Genomic DNA, 20,186 nt, shown 5'->3' with positions numbered 1-20,186 from the left:
TCTGGTATCTTCCCCCTTACCTTCTAGACTTAAGAAGGGTCTCAGCCTGAAACATCAACAGTTTATCAATTTCCATAGAAGTTACTTGACCTTGAGTTTCTCCAGCACTTTGTGTGTGTTGCTCTGGATTTCCAACTTCTGCAGAATCTCCTGTGTGCATCTTCAGTCTCTTGCATCCATAAGACATAGAAACAGAATTAGGCCATTCAGCCCATCAAGTTGCTCCACCATTCCATCATTGCTGATCCCAGATCCCATTCAACTCCATACGCCTGCCAAACTATCCATGCTAAAACTATTATTAAGCTTGCTTAACAAGGGCTGAAAAATTGGTGTAGAGGTAGATGCTCAGATTTTTGGACCATTGAGCTCTCTTCTGGGGGAGAGTTGACCTGTACAAGAGATCTGACAAGTGAGGTCAGTGTGCTTAGAGCTTGGATAATTTTGTGGGACGAGATATATTAGTAATTATGGGTAAGAGAGGGACAGGACTATCAACTTAATTTGGGGGGGGGGGGGGAGTATGGAGAGGAGAGGACTTGCGTTCTTGATAAAGAAGGATGTCACATTCGTCTGAAGGATCATCCAGTGAGGCTTTATGGGTGAAGTTGAAAAATAAGAAAGGGATGAACTCATTGTTGGGATTGTACTATAGGCCCTGAAATAATCAATGAGAATTGATTGAACAGAAATCCAGGGTTATTGTGCAGAGTTGTTGGACTGATAAGGTTGTCATTGTAGAGGACTTTGACTTGCCTAATGTAGACTGGGACTGCCATACTGTTAAGGTCTTGTATTAAGTAGAATTTATTAAATGAATTCAGGTAAGTTTCCTTGGGTAATATAGAGCACTGTGCTTTAGGATGGGGCAGGTGACTGGGGGCCCACTTTGGGATCAAAGACCATAGTTCTATTAGTTTTTGAATAATTACAGATATTGGTTAGCAGATTCAAGTTCCAAATTGGAACACGGTGAATTTGGACAATACAAAACAGGAGCTTAAAGGTTGATTGGATTCAGACACACAAAATGCTGGAGGAACTTGATGGGTCAGGTGGCATCTCTGGAAATGAATAAACAGTCAAAATTTCAGACTGAGACCCTTCAACAGGACTGGAAAAGAAGGGGAAAGAAGCCAGAAACTGTTTCATTTCCATAGATGCTATTTGGCCTGTTGAGTTCCTCAGCAATATGTGTGTGTTATTCTGGATTTCCAGCATCTGTAGAATCTGTTGTGTTTTTGTTTGGAGGTGGTTTTGTGAGCAAAGGGCCTGTGGTTCAAGGTAAATTTACTACCAAGGTACGTATGTCACCATATGGTACCCTGAGTTTCATTTTCTTGTAAGCAATCACAGTAAAATAAAGACAATAGAATCAATGAAAAACTGCACAAAAGACAACCAATGTGCAAAGGAAAAGGGTGCAAATGCAGTACATAAATAATACAGAGAACCTGAGTTGTGGAGACGTTGAAAGTGAATCCATAAGTTACAGAATCAATTCGGTGTTGAGATGAGTGTAGAAGGCAAATGAAAGAATTCAGGAGAGCAAAATGAGCATGAGATAACTTCAGCGGTGAAGATTACAGAAACTCCAAAGAGATTTTTAATATTTTAAGGGGGAAAAAGTAACTAGAGCAAGAATAGTGTCCTTCAAAGACCAAAGACGGTACCTTTGAGTGGAGCCGCAGGAGATGGGCAACGTCCTTAATAAATATTTTTCATAATTTTACCTTGGAGAAAGATCAAAACTAGGAAAAGTAAATGGGGAGGTCTGGGGATAATCTGTATTACAGTAGAGGAGGTGCTGGATGTCTTAGAAGATATAAAGATAGGCTAGTCTCTAGGTGGCTAAAGAAGAAATCGTGGGAGCCCTGGAATAGATACTTCCATCATTGGTGGCCATGGGTAAGCTGTTGGTAGATTGTATAGGGAGGTAAGTCTAACTTCTGGTAGATAATTTACTGGAAGGGATAGAAAGATAAGACATATCTGGAAAGATGGATGGATTTTGGGTAGCTGACATGGGAGATCATGAATTATGAACTTTATTGATTTTTTTGATGAGGTATCCAAGAAAGTTGATGAGGCCATAGACATGGTTTATATGGAGTTTGGTAAGGCTTTTGATAAAGGTTCCACATGATAGGTAGTTCTGGAAGGTTAAGTTGCATTCTATCCAGGGAGAGGTGGCTAACTGGATACACAATTAGCATGAAATTGGTAGAAAGCAGAGGTGATGATAGAAGATTACTTCTCAGACTGGAGGGTCATGACTAGTGATGTAGCTCAGGTTGGTACTGGGCCCATTGTTAATCGTCTAGAATGATTTGGATACGAATGCACAGGGCATGGTCAGTAAGTATGCAGATGACACTAAAATAAATAGGATAGCAGACAGTGGAGATTGTTACGAAAAAGTAGAGGTAGATCTTGATCAGCTGAGAAATGGCAAACGGAATTTAATTTGGATAAGAGAAGGGTGTTGCATTTTGGAAAGTCAGATCCAGGGAAGACTTCTCTGGGGAGTGTGGTGGAACCAAGGGGGCTTGACATACAAGTATATGGGTACCTGAAAGAGGAGTTACGTGGTAAAGAGGGCTTTTGGCTTAATTGCCTTCATAAGTCAGGGCATTGAGTATGACATACATCATGGTGCAGTTGTACAGGACACTGCTATGTTGTGAGGGGCATAAATGGGGTAAATACAGTGGGTTTAAAAAAAACAGGAACGTAGATTGAGAAAGTTTAGAAGACTGTGGGCCAAAAAAAGATTATTGTGCTGCCTGACTTGCTGAGTTCCTCCGACTTCTATGTGTGTGTTGCTCAAGATTTCCAGTATCTGCTTAATTTCTTGCATTAATGAGATTTACCTGGCAAGTTTTTATTTACACAGTGATGAGCGTCAGGGGATGTGGTGAAGAAGATACAGTAGCAAGGCTTTTAGACAGGACAAAGAACATGCGGCATACTTCCTAGGACATGTGCTACTACCTCTTCCACTAACCCCATATTTTTTTTGATTCCCTTAATAACAAGTAGCGAATTACAAATACACCCTACCCTCCAGATAAATACTCTCAAGGTGAAGGTGTTTATTCTCATCTCTATCCAGAATAGTTTTGAGTCTGACCCAGGAACTAGATATTCCCAGCCAAAGGAAGCATCAAATGTGTGTAACCTGTCAAGCCACTAGAAGATTTTGGACCTCGCATTCTTCTCGACTCCAAGGCCCAGAGTGTATTATCTCTCCTCCTGTGACTAGCGCACCTTTGGAGGAAAGAGCCAAATGAACCTCGGCTATATTCCCACCATTCCAAGCAAGTACTTTCTTAGGGAGGCCAGTCATGGTTTAATCAGAGCTCTATCATCAGAATGCCCTCTATTCTTGTCCTCAAATCTCACCCAACAGAAATTGACATTCCATTTCCCCTTCTAATTGCTGCACCTGCAGGTTAACTTTCAGTGACCGACCAAACACCCCAAGCCCTTCTGAATACTGTACTTTTGAATCACTTCATCTTAAAAATACTCCACCCCTCCACTTTTTTTTAACCAAAGTATTTGTCCTGATATTAACTTCCACCTGCCTGACCATTTTCTAAGACTGTCACTGTCCCCCGAAGCCTCTGAATCCTCTGACAGTTTTCATTACCAACCTAGTTTTATATAATCAGTAACCCTGGATACATTCCGCAAGAATTTCTTATCCAAATTGGTGATAGAGTAAACACACACACAAAATTGGTAGAATTTTGACAGTTGATGCTAGATCAAGTAAATATATTTAAATCATAGCTATTTGTTAACACAGTATTTAACACGGTATGTGCTAAAGGGATATGGAATTAAGTCACAGATTACCCATAGATTAAGCCCAGTACATAACAGGCAAAGCCCTTCCAACCATTGAGCACATCTATCAAAAATGCTGTTGTGGAATGTATCCATCATCTGAAATCCTCACCACCCAGGCTATGTTCTTTCCTCGCTGCTGCCATAGGGTAAAAGGTACAGGAGCCTCAGGACTTGCACCACTGGGTTCAAGGACAGTTACCACCCCCACGCTGATCAGGTTCTTGAACAAGGGGGATAACTACACTCCAGATTGAGATGTTCCCACAACCAATGATCTCACTGTAAGGACTCATTCCTTGTTATTTCATGTTCTAGTTATTTATTACCGTGTACTTATATTTGTATTTGCAGTTTGTTGTCTCAGCACTCAGATTGATCTTTTATTGATCCTGTTATAGATACTATTTGATAGATTTGCAGAGTATACCCGCAGGAAAATGAATTTCAGGGCTGTATTTGGTGATATGTATGTATTTTGATCAATAAAATTTACTTTAAAATCAATGGTTCCATTTAATATCAAAGAATATATACAATTTACAACCTGAATTTTCTACTCTCTGCAGATTCCCACGAAATGGAAGGAAAAAGATCCCAAAATGAATGACAGAAAAACATTTCAACTCCAAAGCCCCCCATCCCCGTCCCACACATAAGCAGCAGCAAAAGCATCAGCCGCAGCCCAACCCCCGGCATGCAAGCAAAGCCTCCAAAGAGATGGTCTACTGTTCACCCAACGGTTCGACATGCCACTGTGTGTGTCTGTCTCTCTCTGCTCCCCCCACACTTTCACTCACTCTCACTGTGTGAGGGAAGACCAGCAGCTCAGGTTTATAGTCTGCAGTGGTGCTTTTACTTCGAGTTTCCCCGACTCGAGAGTCAGCAGCAAATTCCCTCTCACCGTCGAGAGAGATAAGTAATGAGGAAATAATAAACTTACCTGTGATTTTCTGTACATTTTAGACCATTATTATTCAGTTATTGGACTGTGTAATATATTTTAGAAGCAGAAAATATTAAATATATAGAAATTTTACTGAATGTCATAAAATACCTTAGAGCGGGTACTGCAACTTTTTTCATACATCGATGTCATTATTCTATCTGATTCTGATTTACCAATCTATTGTTTCTAAGCAATGTTATAATTGTGCAAGAACTATGTGTTTTCGATTTTTCAAAAGAGGCTTAAAATTAATTCCTCAAAATATTAATCACTGCATCACTTTATTCTGAGGATATACTGTCTAATTACTGTGCTCAATATGCTTTTTACTTCAAACTAAAGACAGCACCTAAAGATATTTCCTAAAATACTAGAATTTTACTATAAAGCTGAGTAGACAGGTACAGTACTGCAGAATTTGAAAACCAAAATGAGGAAATCATTGTATTTCTGAACAAGTTACTACAAATTAACCACTTTAAATGAAGCCATCTTATTTATACTGTGCTTCCAGGGCTTGAATAATTACCATCAAGTCCTTGCACCTAGTCAAAAAGACACCACTGAAAATTTGTGAAAATGGCCACAAGCAAACTGGAGAGAATGTTTTCTGGTTTTTAGTGAATATAAAATGAAATAGAAGACTAATATATGTTTGCTGAGGGATTTCTTATCTAGGTGTAAGAATCAGGAGAAGATTGAAATTGATCCTTACAGCATTCATCCTCAGTAAGCTGGGCAATCAAACCGTGTATCCCATCCAATATAATCTCCAAATACTTTAATCTTCTCAAAGTCAGGCTGCCAAGCTGGTCATTTTTCAGTTCAATTCCCCAGAAGGTTTATGAAATAACTGCTATTTGCTTAAACTAGCCATGGATCAACCAGGGGGTATGTTGTCTGCTGAAGGCTAGATCTGTGGCATTCAAGTCTAGTGACCCAGGCCTGTACCAGAAAACCAGGTATGATTTGTGGAGGGTTATTTCAAGGGCGAAGAGACAATTTCAAATGAGGTTGGAGGCGATATCGAATGTACGTCAACTCTGGCAGGGTCTGCAAGACATTACTTCCTACAAAGCGAAACCGTTGCATGAATGGCAACGATGCTTCACTACCAGATGAACTCAATGCCTTCTATACACACTTTGAAGGGGAGAATATAACTACAGCTGTGAAGATCCCTGCTGAACCTGTGATCTCCGTCTCAGAGGCCAATGTTAGGCTGTCTTTAAAGAGAGTGAACTCTCACCAGGCAGAAGGTCCCGATGGAGTACTTGGTAAGGCTCTGAAAACCTGTGCCAACCAACTGTTGGGAGTATTCAAGGACATTTTCAATCTCTCACTGCTACGGGCAGAAGTTCTGACTTGCTTCAAAACGGCAACAATTTTACCAGTGCCTAATAAGAATAATGTGGGCTGTCTTAATGTTACCTGCGTTTCAGCACCTAAATTACAGAGAAAGCTTGAAAAAGTTAGGTTTTTATTCTTTGGAGCGTAGAAGGTTGAGGGGGGCTTGATAGAGGTTATGAGAGGGATAGAGTTGACATTGATAGGCTTTTTCCATTGAGAGTAGGGGGGATTCAAACAAGAGGACATGAGTTGAGAGTTAGGGGGCAGAAGTTTAGGGGTAACATAAGGGGGAATTTCTTTACTCAGAGAGTAGTAGCTGTGTGGAATGAGCTTCCGGTAAAAGTGGTGGAGGCAGGTTTGATATTGTCATTCAAATTAAAATTGGATAGGTATATGGACCGGAAAGGAATGGAGGGTTATGGGCTGAGTGCAGGTCGGTGGGACTAGGTGAGAGTAAGCATTCAGCATGGACTAGAAGGGCCGAGATGGCCTGTTTCTGTGCTGTAATTGTTATATGGTTAATGACTATCACCCGGTAGCACACACATCAACAGTGACAAAGTGCTTTGAGAGGTGAGTCATGACTAGACTGAATTCCTGCCTCAGCAAGGACCTGGACCCATTGCAATTTGCCTATCGCCACAATAGGTCAATGGCAGATGCAATCTCAATGGCTCTCCACAGGTCTTTAGACCACCTGGACAACACAAAAACCTATGTCAGGATGCTGTTCATTAACTATAACTCAGCATTTAATACTATCATTCCCACAATCCTGATTGAGAAGTTGCAGAACCTGGGCCTCTGTACTTCACTCTGCAATTGGATTCTCGACTCCCTAACCGGAAGACCAAAATCTGTGCAGATTGGTGATAACATTTCCTCCTTGCTGACAATCAACACTGGTGATGATGGTGATGAACACTGGTGTGTGTGCTTAGCCCACTGCTCTACTCTCTATATCCCATGACTGTGTGGCTAGGCATAGCTCAAATACCATCTATAAATTTGCTGATGATACAACCATTGTTGGTAGAATCTCAGGTGGTGACGAGAGGGTGTACAGGAGCGAGATATGCCAACTAGTGGAGTGTTGTCACAGCAACAACCTGGTTCTCAACATCAGTAAGATGAAAGAGCTGATTGTAGACTACAGGAAGGGTAAGATGAAGGAACACATACCAATCATCAGAAGTGGAGAGAGTAAGCAGCTTCAAGTTCCTGGGTGTCAAGATCCCTGAGGATCTAACCTGGTCCCAACATATCGATGTGGTAATAAAGAAGGCAAGACAGCAGCTATACTTCATTAGGGGTTTGAAGAAATTTGGTATGTCAACAAATACACTCAAAAACTTCTATAGATGTACCGTAGAAAGCATTCTGACAGGCTACATCACTGTCTGGTTTGGGGGGGGGGGGGCTACTGCACAGGACCAAAAGAAGCTGCAGAGGGTTATAAATTTAGTTGGCTCTATCCCGAGCGCTAGCCTTCAAAGTATTGCGGACATCTTCAAGGAGTGGTGTCTCAGAAAGGCAGCGTCCATTATTAAGGACCTCCAGCTCTCAGGGCATGCCGTTTTCTCACTGTTACCATCAGGTAGGAGGTACAGAAGCCTGAAGGCACACACTCAGCAATTCAGGAACAGCTTCTTCCCCCCTGCCATCCGATTCCTAAATGGACATTGAACACTACCTCACTTTTTTAAATATATATTATTTCTGTTTTTTGCACTATTTTTAATCTACTGCAAATCAAGTACGGTACAATAATTGATTTACTTACTTATTTTTGTTATTATTTTATTTAGTTTTTTTTCTTCTATACTATGTATTGTATTGAACTGCTGCTGCTAAATTAACAAATTCCATGCAACATGCCGGTGATAATAAACCTGATTCTGATCCTGAACAAATAATTAGCTGATTTTGTCAGACTTCATGTGAAGATTCCTCAAATCACCTCTAGATGGCAGCAACAAACATTTCATAAATTGAATTCGCGGTTCCATAGACTGTTGCACGCACGGAATGCATATTACCAACTAACTGGAAAATTGCTTCAAATACTATTTCCAATAAAATTTTTCATAAAATACTTAAATTAAAATTCGTGATAATTTTATTGTAACTTCATTTTTCATTAAATATTTAAGATAATTTTGTTGCTCTCCTTTCCAAGAATCTTTCAACCAAATACTTAGTAATTTGTTTGTATAGATTTAGTGATATGTTTAATTTATTACAGTTTCTCATTGGATTATTGGCCAGAATTTTGCAGCATTCATCATTGAGGGCCCTCACCACCCGTAACTTTCACTAACACCGTCAGGGAGGAGGTACAGGAACGCGAAGACCAGTACTCAATGTTTTAGGCACAGCTTCTTCCCCTCTGCCATAAGATTTCTGAACTCTCCGTGAATCACTACCTCACTTTTCTTTTGCATTATTTACTTAGTGTAACTCATAGTATTTTTAATGTCTTGTACTGTACTGTTGCTACAAAACGACAAATTTCATGACATTTGTCAAGATAATCTGATTCTGGTATCAGCAGACAGCTACATAATTGATGACATTTCTCTAGAAAGATGACTGCAACTTCAGGATTTCTGCATAAAGAAATTAGTTTCAAAGTTGTCATCAGTAGTTTAACAAGATAACCTGCTGACTCTGGGCATAGTGTAGAGTCCAGCAGTGAAAAGCAAATCTGCCACAAATTTCCAGTGTGTTAGATTTGATTAAAATTAAATTACCTATAAGGTGAACTATATCAAATGTCATTAGACAAGAGAGGGGAGCAGGTTTATTTTAAACAGTTTGACTTTAAACTGTTTATAAATGTTTTGAATTGGAATTAAAACTTTGTAGTGCATCATATTTTAATAGTTATATAATATTTGAAAATATGTCTGACTGTCAGAGCCTGTAGTATTAGTTTCTTCAGCTCCTTTCCAAAGAGAACTTGTTCTGCCCCTCCATGTAATGGTGAACACTGGGGTGATATGCACAAGGTGACTGTCAGTGGCTGAGAATTAGTCAGCTGGAGAGTGAACACACAGAAATCGTGCAGCCTGGAGGGTGCTCCTATGCCATGTTGATAGATCCCATGTAGATCAGCTGGCAGGGGTATTTGCAGACGTGTTAGCCTCTCCCTTCATAAATCTGAGAGGCCCACCTGCTTTAAGAAGACCGCTGTCATCTGTTCCCTACGAAAAATAAGCTAATATGCCTTAATGACTGGCTTGATGGCTCTGATACTCCACCATCAGAAAGTGCTTTGAGAAGCCAGTCACAACACACATCTACTCTAGCCTTCCAGACAAACTTGATCCTTTGCAAATCACTTTGTGCCAAAGTGAGTCTATGTGGATAGCATCTCAAGTTCAAGTTTATCGTCTTTCAACTGTGCACATGTTTACAGCTAAACGAAACCTCATTCCACACAGCACATCTTTCTGAACTAAGGTCCATCTCTGCAGCACCTGGGCAGAAAAGACACCCATGTTAGACTATTGTTTATTGACTACAGCTCTGCCTCCAATATGTAATTGCAAGCAATCTCATTACTGTGCTCCAAGATGTGTGAGTCAATGCATCCCTCTGCAAATGGATCCTCAACTTCTTGACCAAGGGACCACAATAGTAAAGGCAGGCAGCAACGACTCCGCTGTGATTATTCTCAACACTAGTGCTCTACAAGGTTGCATCCTCAGCCCTCGACTCACTGTACACTCACACTGTGTAGCCAGATTCTACAAGGTTGCAGATAATACTGGGTTGTATCTTAAATAATGATGAGTCTGAGTACAGGAAGGAGATAGAGTCTGTTAGCGTATCATAACAACAACTTGCCCTCACTGTCAGCAAAACAAAAGCTCTGGTTTTTGACTTCAGGAGGAGGACAATGTGCATGCACCTCTACATTCACAGTGTTGAGATTGAGAGCCTCAAGTTCCTAGGAGTGAAAATCACCAATTCCCTGTCTTGATCCAACCATATAGATGCCACAGCCAAAAAAGCTCACCAGCACCTCTGGTTGAAATTCGGCATGTTGATCCTTCCCAATTTTTATTGATGCACCTATCCGAATGCACGATGACTCGGCTTGGCAATTGCTCTGCACGTGACCACACAAGACTGCAGGGAGCTGTGAACAAAGCTTAGTACATCACGGAAACCAGCCTCCCCCTGGGTCCCGCTAATGCTTCTTGCTGTGAAGCAGCAAGCATAATCATATGGTTGCCCAGTACAATAAAATAGACTGTTAACCTCACAATCTATCTGATTGTTTACCTGCACTGTTCTTTCTCTGTAAAGTGTTCACTTTGTTGTGCAGACCAATGATGTTAGTGTTCTCCCTTGTACTACCTCAATACACTGTGTGGTGAATTGATCTGTGTGAACAGAATGCAAGACAAGCTTTACACCGTAGTTCATTTTTTGTGACGATAATAAACCAATTCCAATTTGTTGAACCTTTAGTGCAAAGCACTGTGCTGCTTGTGACTCACAGCAAACTCGTGGACAATGTCTTTGCATGTTACTTGACATGATGAGCCACTAAGTCATGTTATTGTCATCTCTTTGGGCAGGCCCATTGAATCGAGACTAACTTACTATGATTTCACTTTCCAGGAAGGAATTAGGGCCAGTGTCAGAACTTCAGGTTTGCCCTTAGGTGGGGCAAGCAAAGGCTGATGTATAGTTAGTGAGGTAGGGTACTCCCAACAATCTTACACAATACTTCTATATACCCCCCATGCATGGCCTCATGGATCGCAACACCAATCTGACTGCACCACTTAAGATGTCATGGGCTAGAGATACACAGGATTCATTGGAAATTCTGTAATTTTTGTACCGCGGACTTAATTATTCCAGAGCCTAGTCAGATTCGAAAAAGACTATCCCTCCAAGACTTTGTAAGGAGAAACCCATTGGAGTTAGCTTTTGTTGCTTCTTCCATGCCAATCAGGCCTTTCTAGAAGGTTGTTCCTACTGTTCCTACCCTGGAGACCAGTCTCTCTCCCTTTGGGATGTGGATCATGATATTCAGGATCTCATTGGAAATCCCCTCATTAAAAGCCTCAAGGCTTGTGGATGGGGTTTGGGGTAAAATGTGTAAAACTTCAACATTCCTTTCAATGCAGTAAAACACCTCTAAATCTTACCAGAACAAATTAGATAATTAGATGAGATATAAGAACAAATTAGTAAAAGATTGGTCGATTAACATATTAAAGATAGGGTTGTAAGGTTAGAGCTTAGGAAAGGAACTTCAGTTCTGAAAGTCACAGCCACCGATGGTAAAGGAATTAAATTTAGGGATGACCAGGCTGGAAAACTGGTTTATTAGAGATTACTTACTTACTTAGGCCCATCACCTACCTCTACTGGGACGTAATCCTCTGCCTTGGGCCACTCTTCAAATTATCCCCAGATGTATCCCAACTTCATAAATCCTTGCTCTCTCAGGGATGATGTCTTGATGAAGGATCTTGTCCAAAGAATAGGTTCTTTATTCTACTCCGCAGGTGCTGCCTAAGCTGTTGCGTTCTTCCAGCATTTTGTGTGTGTTACTCTGAACTTCCAGCATCTGTAGAATCTCCTGGGTTCAGGAATTTTAAAATCAAGATATTATTTAAGGAGGGCTCACCTTAGATGAGGACCAGGGATAGTAGGTGAATGGGGCACGACAAGTTGGGAAGGCAACAGATATACCTCTTATTTGCAGAGAGTAGACCAAAGACAGCCAACCAGTAAAGCATTAGTTTAGTCAAGACAACTGGTAAAGAAAGAGTAAATCTCAGAGATACCAGCATAGAAACAGAGAAGTCATTGCAAGTTATTCTTTCACTAGAAATTGTTGTAGAAAATTGACATCAATAAAGTGCTGTGCCATATGAGCTATATGGACTGCTTCTGAAGGAGGACCATTAGATTGTCTCATCAAAAGCTACAGGTGGGTCAAGTCAGATGAAGAATTGATGACCTTTGTGATGAAAGAAGGGTTGGGAGTCATGAGCAAATCATGCATATGGCATTTATTTCAGATTTGATGAGAATGAATGTAAACTAATGGACCTTTCCCTTGCTTCTAAAATACAACAAAATACAACAGGAGCTTAAGAAGGGGCTGAGAAGAGCGAGAAGGGGGCATAAGAAGACCTTGGTGAGTAGAGTAAGGGAAAACCCCAAGGTATTCTTCAATTATGTGAAGAACAAAAGGATGACAGGAGTGAAGGTAGGACTGATTAGAGATAAAAGTGGGAAGATGTGCCTGGAGGCTGTGGAAGTGAGCAAGGTCCTCAATGAATACTTCTCTTCAGTATTCACCAATGAGAGGGAACTTGATGATGGTGAGGACAATATGAGTGAGGTTGATGTTCTGGAGCATGTTGATATTAAGGGAGAGGAAGTGTTGGAGTAGTTAAAATACATTAGGACAGATAAGTCCCCAGGGCCTGATGGAATATTCCCCAGGCTGCTGCACGAGGCAAGGGAAGAGATTGCTGAGCCTCTGACTAGGATCTTTATGTCCTTGTTGTCCACAGGAATGGTACCAGAGGATTGGAGGAAGGTGAATGTTGTCCCCTTGTTCAAAAAAGGTAGTAGGGATAGTCTGGGTAATTATAGACCAGTGAGCTTTATGTCTGTGGTGGGAAAGCTGTTGGAAAAGATTCTTAGAGATAGGATCTATGGGCATTTAGAGAATCATGGTCTGATCGGGGACAGTCAGCATGGCTTTCTGAAGGGCAGATCATGTCTAACAAGCCTGACAGAGTTCCCTGAGGAGGTGACCAGACATATAGATTAGGGTAGTGCAGTGGATGTGATCTACATGGATTTTAGTAAGGCATTTGACAAGGTTCCACATGGTAGGCTTATTCAGAAAGTCAGAAGGCATGGGATCCAGGGAAGTTTGGCCAGATGGATTCAGAATTGACTTGCCTGCAGAAGGCAGAGGGTTGTGGTGGAGGGAGTACATTCAGATTGGAGGGTTGTGACTAGTGGTGTCCCACAAGGATCTGTTCTGGGACCTCTACTTTTCGTGATTTTTATTTATGGCCTGGATGTGGGGGTAGAAGGGTGGGTTGGCAAGTTTGCAGACGACACAAAGGTTTGTGGTGTTGTCGATAGTGTAGAGGATTGTCAAAGATTGCAGAGAGACATTGATAGATTGTAGAAGTGGACTGAGAAGTGGCAGATGGAGTTCAACCTAGAGAAGTGTGAGTTGGTACACTTTGGAAGGACAAACTCCAAGACAGAGTACAAAGTAAATGGCAGGATACTTGTTAGTGTGGAGGAGCAGAGGGATCTGGGGGTACATGTCCACAGATCCCTGAAAGTTGCCTCACAGGTAGATAGGGTAGTTAAGAAAGTTTATGGGGTGTTAGCTTTCATAAGTCAAGGGACAGAGTTTAAGCATCGCGATATAATGATGCAGCTCTATAAAACACTGGTTAGGCCACACTTGGAGTATTGTGTCCAGTTCTGGTCACCTCAGTACAGGAAGGATGTGGAAGCATTGGAAAGGGTACAGAGGAGATTTACCAGGATGCTGCCTGGTTTAGAGAGTATGGATTATGATCAGAGATTAAGGAAGCTAGGGCTTTACTCTTTGGAGAGAAGGAGGATGAGAGGAGACATGATAGAGGTGTACAAGATATTAAGAGGAAAAGATAGAGTGGACAGCCAGTGCCTCTTCCCCAGGGCACCACTGCTCAGTACAAGAGGATGTGGCTTTAAGGTAAGGGGAGGGAAGTTCAAGGGGGATATTAGAGGAAGATTTTTTATTCAGAGAGTGGCAGATGCAAGGAATGCACTGCCCGAGTCAGTGGTGGAGGCAGATACACTAGTGAAGTTTAAGAAACTACTAGACAGGTATATGGAGGAATTTAAGGTGGGGGGTTATATGTGAGGCAGGGTTTGAGGGTCAGCAGAACATTGTGGGCCGAAGGGCCTGTAATGTGATGTACTATTCTATGTTCTATGTTCTAAAATGCCATGGTTCACCAGCTAACCCCTCAAATCAGAAAGAAAACATGCATAGATGCTGAACATCTCAAACAGAAAAAAAACAAGTACTCAGAGTTCTTATCTGAAAGGTTACCAATCTGTGCTAATTTACTTGCTGAATATTTCCAGCATCTTTTATTTATGTTGTAGAACATGAATAAGCCTGATGTGAGAAACTGAATGATATATGTTGAAATGTGTATTTCACAAATCTCTGCTCACAGAACAAGATGTCACAGAATAATTGGAACAGATAAGAAACAATTGGAGGTCATGGACACCACCCACTTGAGAACAGCTTGGACATGAGTAGACACAAGGAGATATGAAGCTCAAGGGCAAAGCTAAAGCCATTAATGTTGGTCACATTTCAAATCATGGGGGCGGGTGGCTGGGAGTGAAAGCTGTACTGCAGAGATGGTGTCACCTCAAACAGTGTTCTAGGGAATTGGGTTAAGGGGGCTGTTGATAGGATTTTAAACTAAACTGTTTAGTGGGAAGGAGGGGAAGGATTCATGGATTTGAACATTTAGAAAATTGAAGGGAAAGAACGAGAATGGGGAATCAAAACCAGAGAGTGACAGAAAGGGACAAAACACACCTGCAAAGAAGGTCAAAGCCAGGAAGAATAATTCAAAAGGCAAAATTGAAGGCTCATTATCTGAACTGACATAGCTTTCACAACACAAATGTATTGAAAATTAAAATCAAAAATTAAAATACTAAATGCTGGAAATGTTCAACAAGTAAGGCAGCATCAATTGAGAAGGAGTAATCAAATAAAGAATTGAATTGAATTGAATTTATTTCTTACATTCTTCACATACATAAGGAGTAAAAATCTTTTACGTTACATCTTCAGTAGATTTGAAAAAGAGAGAAAACAAATTAGTTATAAGAAGGCAGAAGAATTGATGGCATAAGTAGAAAACAATGGCCGAACCTTGATAGCCATTGCAGAGATGTGGTCATGTAGAGGCCAAGGCTGAGAGTTAAATCTTCTGGGACACTTATCCTCTCAGAGCAACAGGAAGAAAGGAAAAATAAAAGGAATAATAAAATACAAGATCAGTACAGCAGTAGCCTCAAATACAGTGGTACAACTTACACAAACCAGGATTACAAGGGATCCTTGTCCATTTCTTTATTGGAGAAACTTGAACTTGAGGCCTCCTTTTGGGAAACTTGGAGCTGAGAACCGATGGACTTCCTGCAGGGATCTTCAGTGGCTGCAGTGACCGTGGACTCCTTGAATGAAAATTTCCATTGCTTTCTAAACTCCAGGAATGGAAAATGTTACTCCTTTGTTCCAGAAAGGAGAAAGGCAGAAGGCAAGGAACTACAAGCCAGTTAGTTTAGCACCTTTATTGGAAAATCAAAGAGCAGATAGTTAATCATTTAGGAAAGTTGAATATAATTAAATTTGGTCAACATAGTTTTAGAAAAGGTAAATTATTCTTGAATTCTTTGAGAACGTAAGAAGGAAAGTCATTACAGGAAAATCAGTAGATATAATGAATTTAAACTTTCAAAATACATTTGATGAAGTGCCACATAAGAGGCTGGTACATAAATTAAAATCTCATTTTATAGAAGGAAATATGTTACATATTGCATACTGTGTTACAGAATTATATACTACATTTTAAAAGCACAAGTCATATGTATCAGTATTGCAATGGAATAAAGGGAATTACAGGGGCATGAGAGAGGAGCTTGCCCGGGTGGATTGGAGGAGGATACTGGCAGAGATACAGAGGTAGCTGAATTTTCTGGGAGTAGTTCACAAGGCGCAGGATAGATATGTCCCACAGAAGAAGTTCTTAAATCGCATGTGTAGGCGACCTTAGCTGACAAGGGAAGTTAACAACTGCGTAAAAGCCAAGGAGAGGGCATCTGAGGCAGCAAAAGTGAGTGGGATGATTGGGAAGGTTTTAAAATCCAGCAAAAGGCAACTAAAAAAGCTGTAAGAAGGGAAGAGATATAATATGAGGGTGAACTAGCCAATAATATAAAGTAGGATGTTAAAAGATTTTTCAGTAATATAAGGAGTAAAATGGAGGAGAGAGTTGATATCAGACCACTGGAAAATGCTGCTGCTGAGGTAGTAATGGGGGACAAGGAAATGTCAGATGAACTTACCGGGTATTTTGCATCTGCCTTCACTGTGGAAGACACTAGCAGTGTGCCAGAGGTCTGTGAGTGTCAGGGAGCAGGATTGAGTGCTGTTGCTAATTCAAAGGAAAAAGTGCTGGGCAAGCTCAAAGGTCTTAAGGTGGGTAAGCCACCTGCTCCAGATGGACTACATCCCAGAATTCTGAAAGAGGTTGCTGAAGAGATAACAAATACATTGGTCATGATCATTCAAGAATCACTTAATTCTGGCATGGTTCCGGAGGACTGAATGATTACAAATATCACTACATTCTTCAAGAAGGGAGGAAGGCAAAAGAAAGGAAATTATAGGCCAGTTACCTCAGTGCTTGGGAAAGTGTTGGAGTCTATTATTAAGGATGAGGTTTTGGGGTACTTGGAGACAAATGATAAAATAAGTCAAAGTCAGCATAGTTTCTGTAAAGGGAAATCTTGCCTGACAAATCTGTTAGAGTTCTTCGAGGAACTAGCAAGCAGGGTGGACAAAGGAGAGGCAGTGGATATCATTTACTTAGATTTTCAGAAGGGATTTGATAAGGAGCCACAATAAGCTGATTAATAAGCTAAAATCATATGCCATTACAAGTGAGATACTGGCATGAATAAAGGAATTGCTGACAGGCAGGAGGCAGTGAGTGGGAATAAAGGGGCCTTTTCTGGTCAGCTGTCTGTGACTAATGGTGTTCCTCAGGGGTCAGTTTTGGGACTGCTACTTTTCAGATTGTTTGTCAGTGATTTAGATAGTGGAATTGATGGCTTTGTGGCAAAGTTTGTGGATGATGCAAAGACAGGTGGAAGGTAGGGAGTGCTGAGGAAGCAATGTGATTGCAGCAAGGACCGACAAACTGGAAGAGAAGGCAAAAAAAAGTGGCAGATGGAATACAGTGTTGGGAAATGTATGATAATGCGTTTTGGTAACAGGAACAATAGCGCGGACTGTTATCTAAATTGAGAGAAGGTTCAAACATCAGACACGCAGAGGAAACTAGGAGTCCTCATGCAAGACTCTCGGAAGGTTAATTTACAGGATGAGTCTGTGGTAAAGAGGGTAAATGCAATGTTGCCATTGATTTCAAGGGGAATAGAATATAAAAACAAGGAGGTAATGCTGAGCCTTTATGAAACACTGGTCAGGCCACACTTAAAGTATTGTCAACAGTTTTGGGCCCTGTATCTCAGAAAGGATGTGTTGTCATTGGAGAGAGTCCAGAGAAGGTTCAAAAGGATGATTCTGGGAATGAAGGGGTTAACGTATGTGGAGCATTTGGCAGCTTTGGGCCGGTACTCACTGGAATTTAGAAGAATGCGGGGGTGGCGGGGTCTCATTGAAACCTACCAGATATTGAAAGGAATAGATAGGGTGGAAGTGGAGAGGATGTTCTCTAGTGGGGGGATCCAGATCTAGATGGCACCACCTCAAAATTGAGGGGCAACGTTTTAGAACAGAGCTAAGGAGGAATTTTTTTGCCAGAGAGTAGTGAACCTGTGGAATGCTGAGCCACAGAGCGTGGTGGAGGCCAAGTCCATATGTATATTTAAGTCGGAATTCGATGGTTTCCTGATCAGTCAGGGCATCAAAGGATGTGGTGAGAAAGCAGGTGTAAGGAGTTGAGTGTGATCTGGATCAGCCATGATGGAATGGTGGAGCAGACTCGATGGGCTGAATGGCCTAATTCTGCTCCTATGTCTTATGGACTAATGGATTGAAATCTGGCTGCCTTGCAGAAAGAGTTGAAATAAATGGGTTCCTTTCAGACCAGAAATAGGTAACTATTAAGCAATGGTGCTTTATTGGCCTGCGCTTTTTCACCAGTTATCTTCATGACACTGAGGGAAAATCAGTCTGTGAGGTTTCCAAATTTGCCAGTGCTGTGAAAATAGATGGAAAGACCTGTTGTGATAAGGATGTTTTGATTCTGTGATAGGATAAAGATAGATAGAATGAGTCACCAAACACCTGGCAATTGAGTTTAGGGAGTTGGGGAAGTGTGAGGTTATACTCTTGAGTAAGAATAATGAAAAGACAGATTATTATCTAGATGGAGACAGCCAGCATGCGAGTGAAATTCAGAGGGCACTTGGTGTTCTGGTGCATGATCACAAATGTCAGGTAGGCAGGTCCAACAAGTAGTTAAGAAGGCAAACAGCACTTTGGCCTTCATTGCAAAGGGGATTTGAATTGAGAAGTTGGGAGGTTTTAGTTCAATTGTATATGGTTACTGGAACATTGTGTAAACTTTTTGGTCCACTTACATATAATATAGTTACAATGGATCCATCCAAGGCAGATTAACCAGACTAATTCTTGGGATGAAAGGAAGAGGGACAAAATAGGTTGGTGTTTAGAAGAATGGTGAGGAGGGGGTGGCCTTATTCAGATATACAAAACTGGTTGTGACCTTATTCAGATATATAAAGCAGGGTGTGACTTTATTCAAATATATAAAGCACAACGTGACCTCATTCAAATATAAAAAGCACAAAATGACCTTATTCAAATATACAGAACAGGGTGTGACCTTATTCAAATATACAGAACAGCGCATGACCTTATTCTAATATACAAAACCGGAAGTGAACTTATTCAAATATACAGAACTCTAAGTGAGTTTGGCAGGTAAGTGCTGGGGAGCACTTGTATGGGACTAACAGGAGAGTCCCATACAAGGTAACATAACCATAAGGGGTCCGCATCTAGAACTGAACTGTATAGAAATTTCTCCTTAAAGGGTGGTGAATCTCTTGAATCATAAACAGGCTGAGTTTAATAAATTTAATAGAATAATTTGATGATTTAACAGGAAGGGTGAATAAATAGGATCCCATAGCTGCAATGTATTTCATTCTCCATCCTACTCTTTGACCATTTCTTTTTCAATGTAAGGATTGAGAAACAGCATTTCAGCCTCCATATTGGTACTTTGTAGCCTTCAGCTCTCAATATTGCATTCAGTAATTTCAGATAGCCACTCATTCCTATTATTGTCTCTCCACAGGCACTACCTGACCAAATGAGTCTTTTCACATGAACTTGGAAAACAGGATTAAGCCACTGTATCTTTGCTATTGCATATGGTCTGCCCAGCTTCTTCTGGGCCAGCTCCGCTTAGCCTCCAATTCCCAAATCTCTCAGAAGTTCACAGCGCATTCATTTATTTCAAAGCTTCAGTAACTTCTGTACTCTGCATTTCACTGTTCCAGTTAGTTATTATTTTTTTCTCCTTTTCATTTTCCTGCATTTACTCCTCCAGACAGGTCAGTTGTAATGAACAATAATTTAGTTTCCTCTCTGAGACCTGGGTCTACATGTCTGCGAGACCACTGGGAAATCAGAGGCCTGTTTTCTGTGAGTCCATGAGTTCAATGGAGGTCAGAAGTCCAGAGGCATCCTCTCCTGGTGTCTGTGTGCCTGGGAGAGAGGAAAGGGGCTTGTTCTGCTGTTGTTGTGCTGAAAAATGTGGACATGCTATGTTGGTGCTAGCCAGTGCTCTATCATGCTAGTAACTTCCCTGCAATACCATGGGCTCTTAACATGGTAAGCAGCCTCATGTGTGGCACCTTGTCAAAGGTCTTCTGAAAGTCAACGTACAACATCCCCTTTATCTATTCTAAGTGTGATCTCCTCAAAGCATTCCAATAGGTCCGTAGGGCAAGATTTTCCCTTGAGGAATCCATGCTGACTTTGTCCTATCTTGTCCTGTGTCACCAAGTAATCCATAAACTCATTCTTAACCATTGATTCCAACATCTTCCCAACCATTGAGATCAGGCTAACTGGTCTATAATTTCCTTTCTGCTGCCTTCCTCCTTTCCTAAAGAGTGAAGTGACATTTGCAATTTTCCAGTCCTCTGGCACCAT

The sequence above is a fragment of the Hypanus sabinus genome, chromosome 1, assembly GCF_030144855.1.
Source record: "Hypanus sabinus isolate sHypSab1 chromosome 1, sHypSab1.hap1, whole genome shotgun sequence".
NCBI lineage: Eukaryota > Metazoa > Chordata > Chondrichthyes > Myliobatiformes > Dasyatidae > Hypanus > Hypanus sabinus.
Note: the sequence above shows the minus strand (reverse complement) of the source record.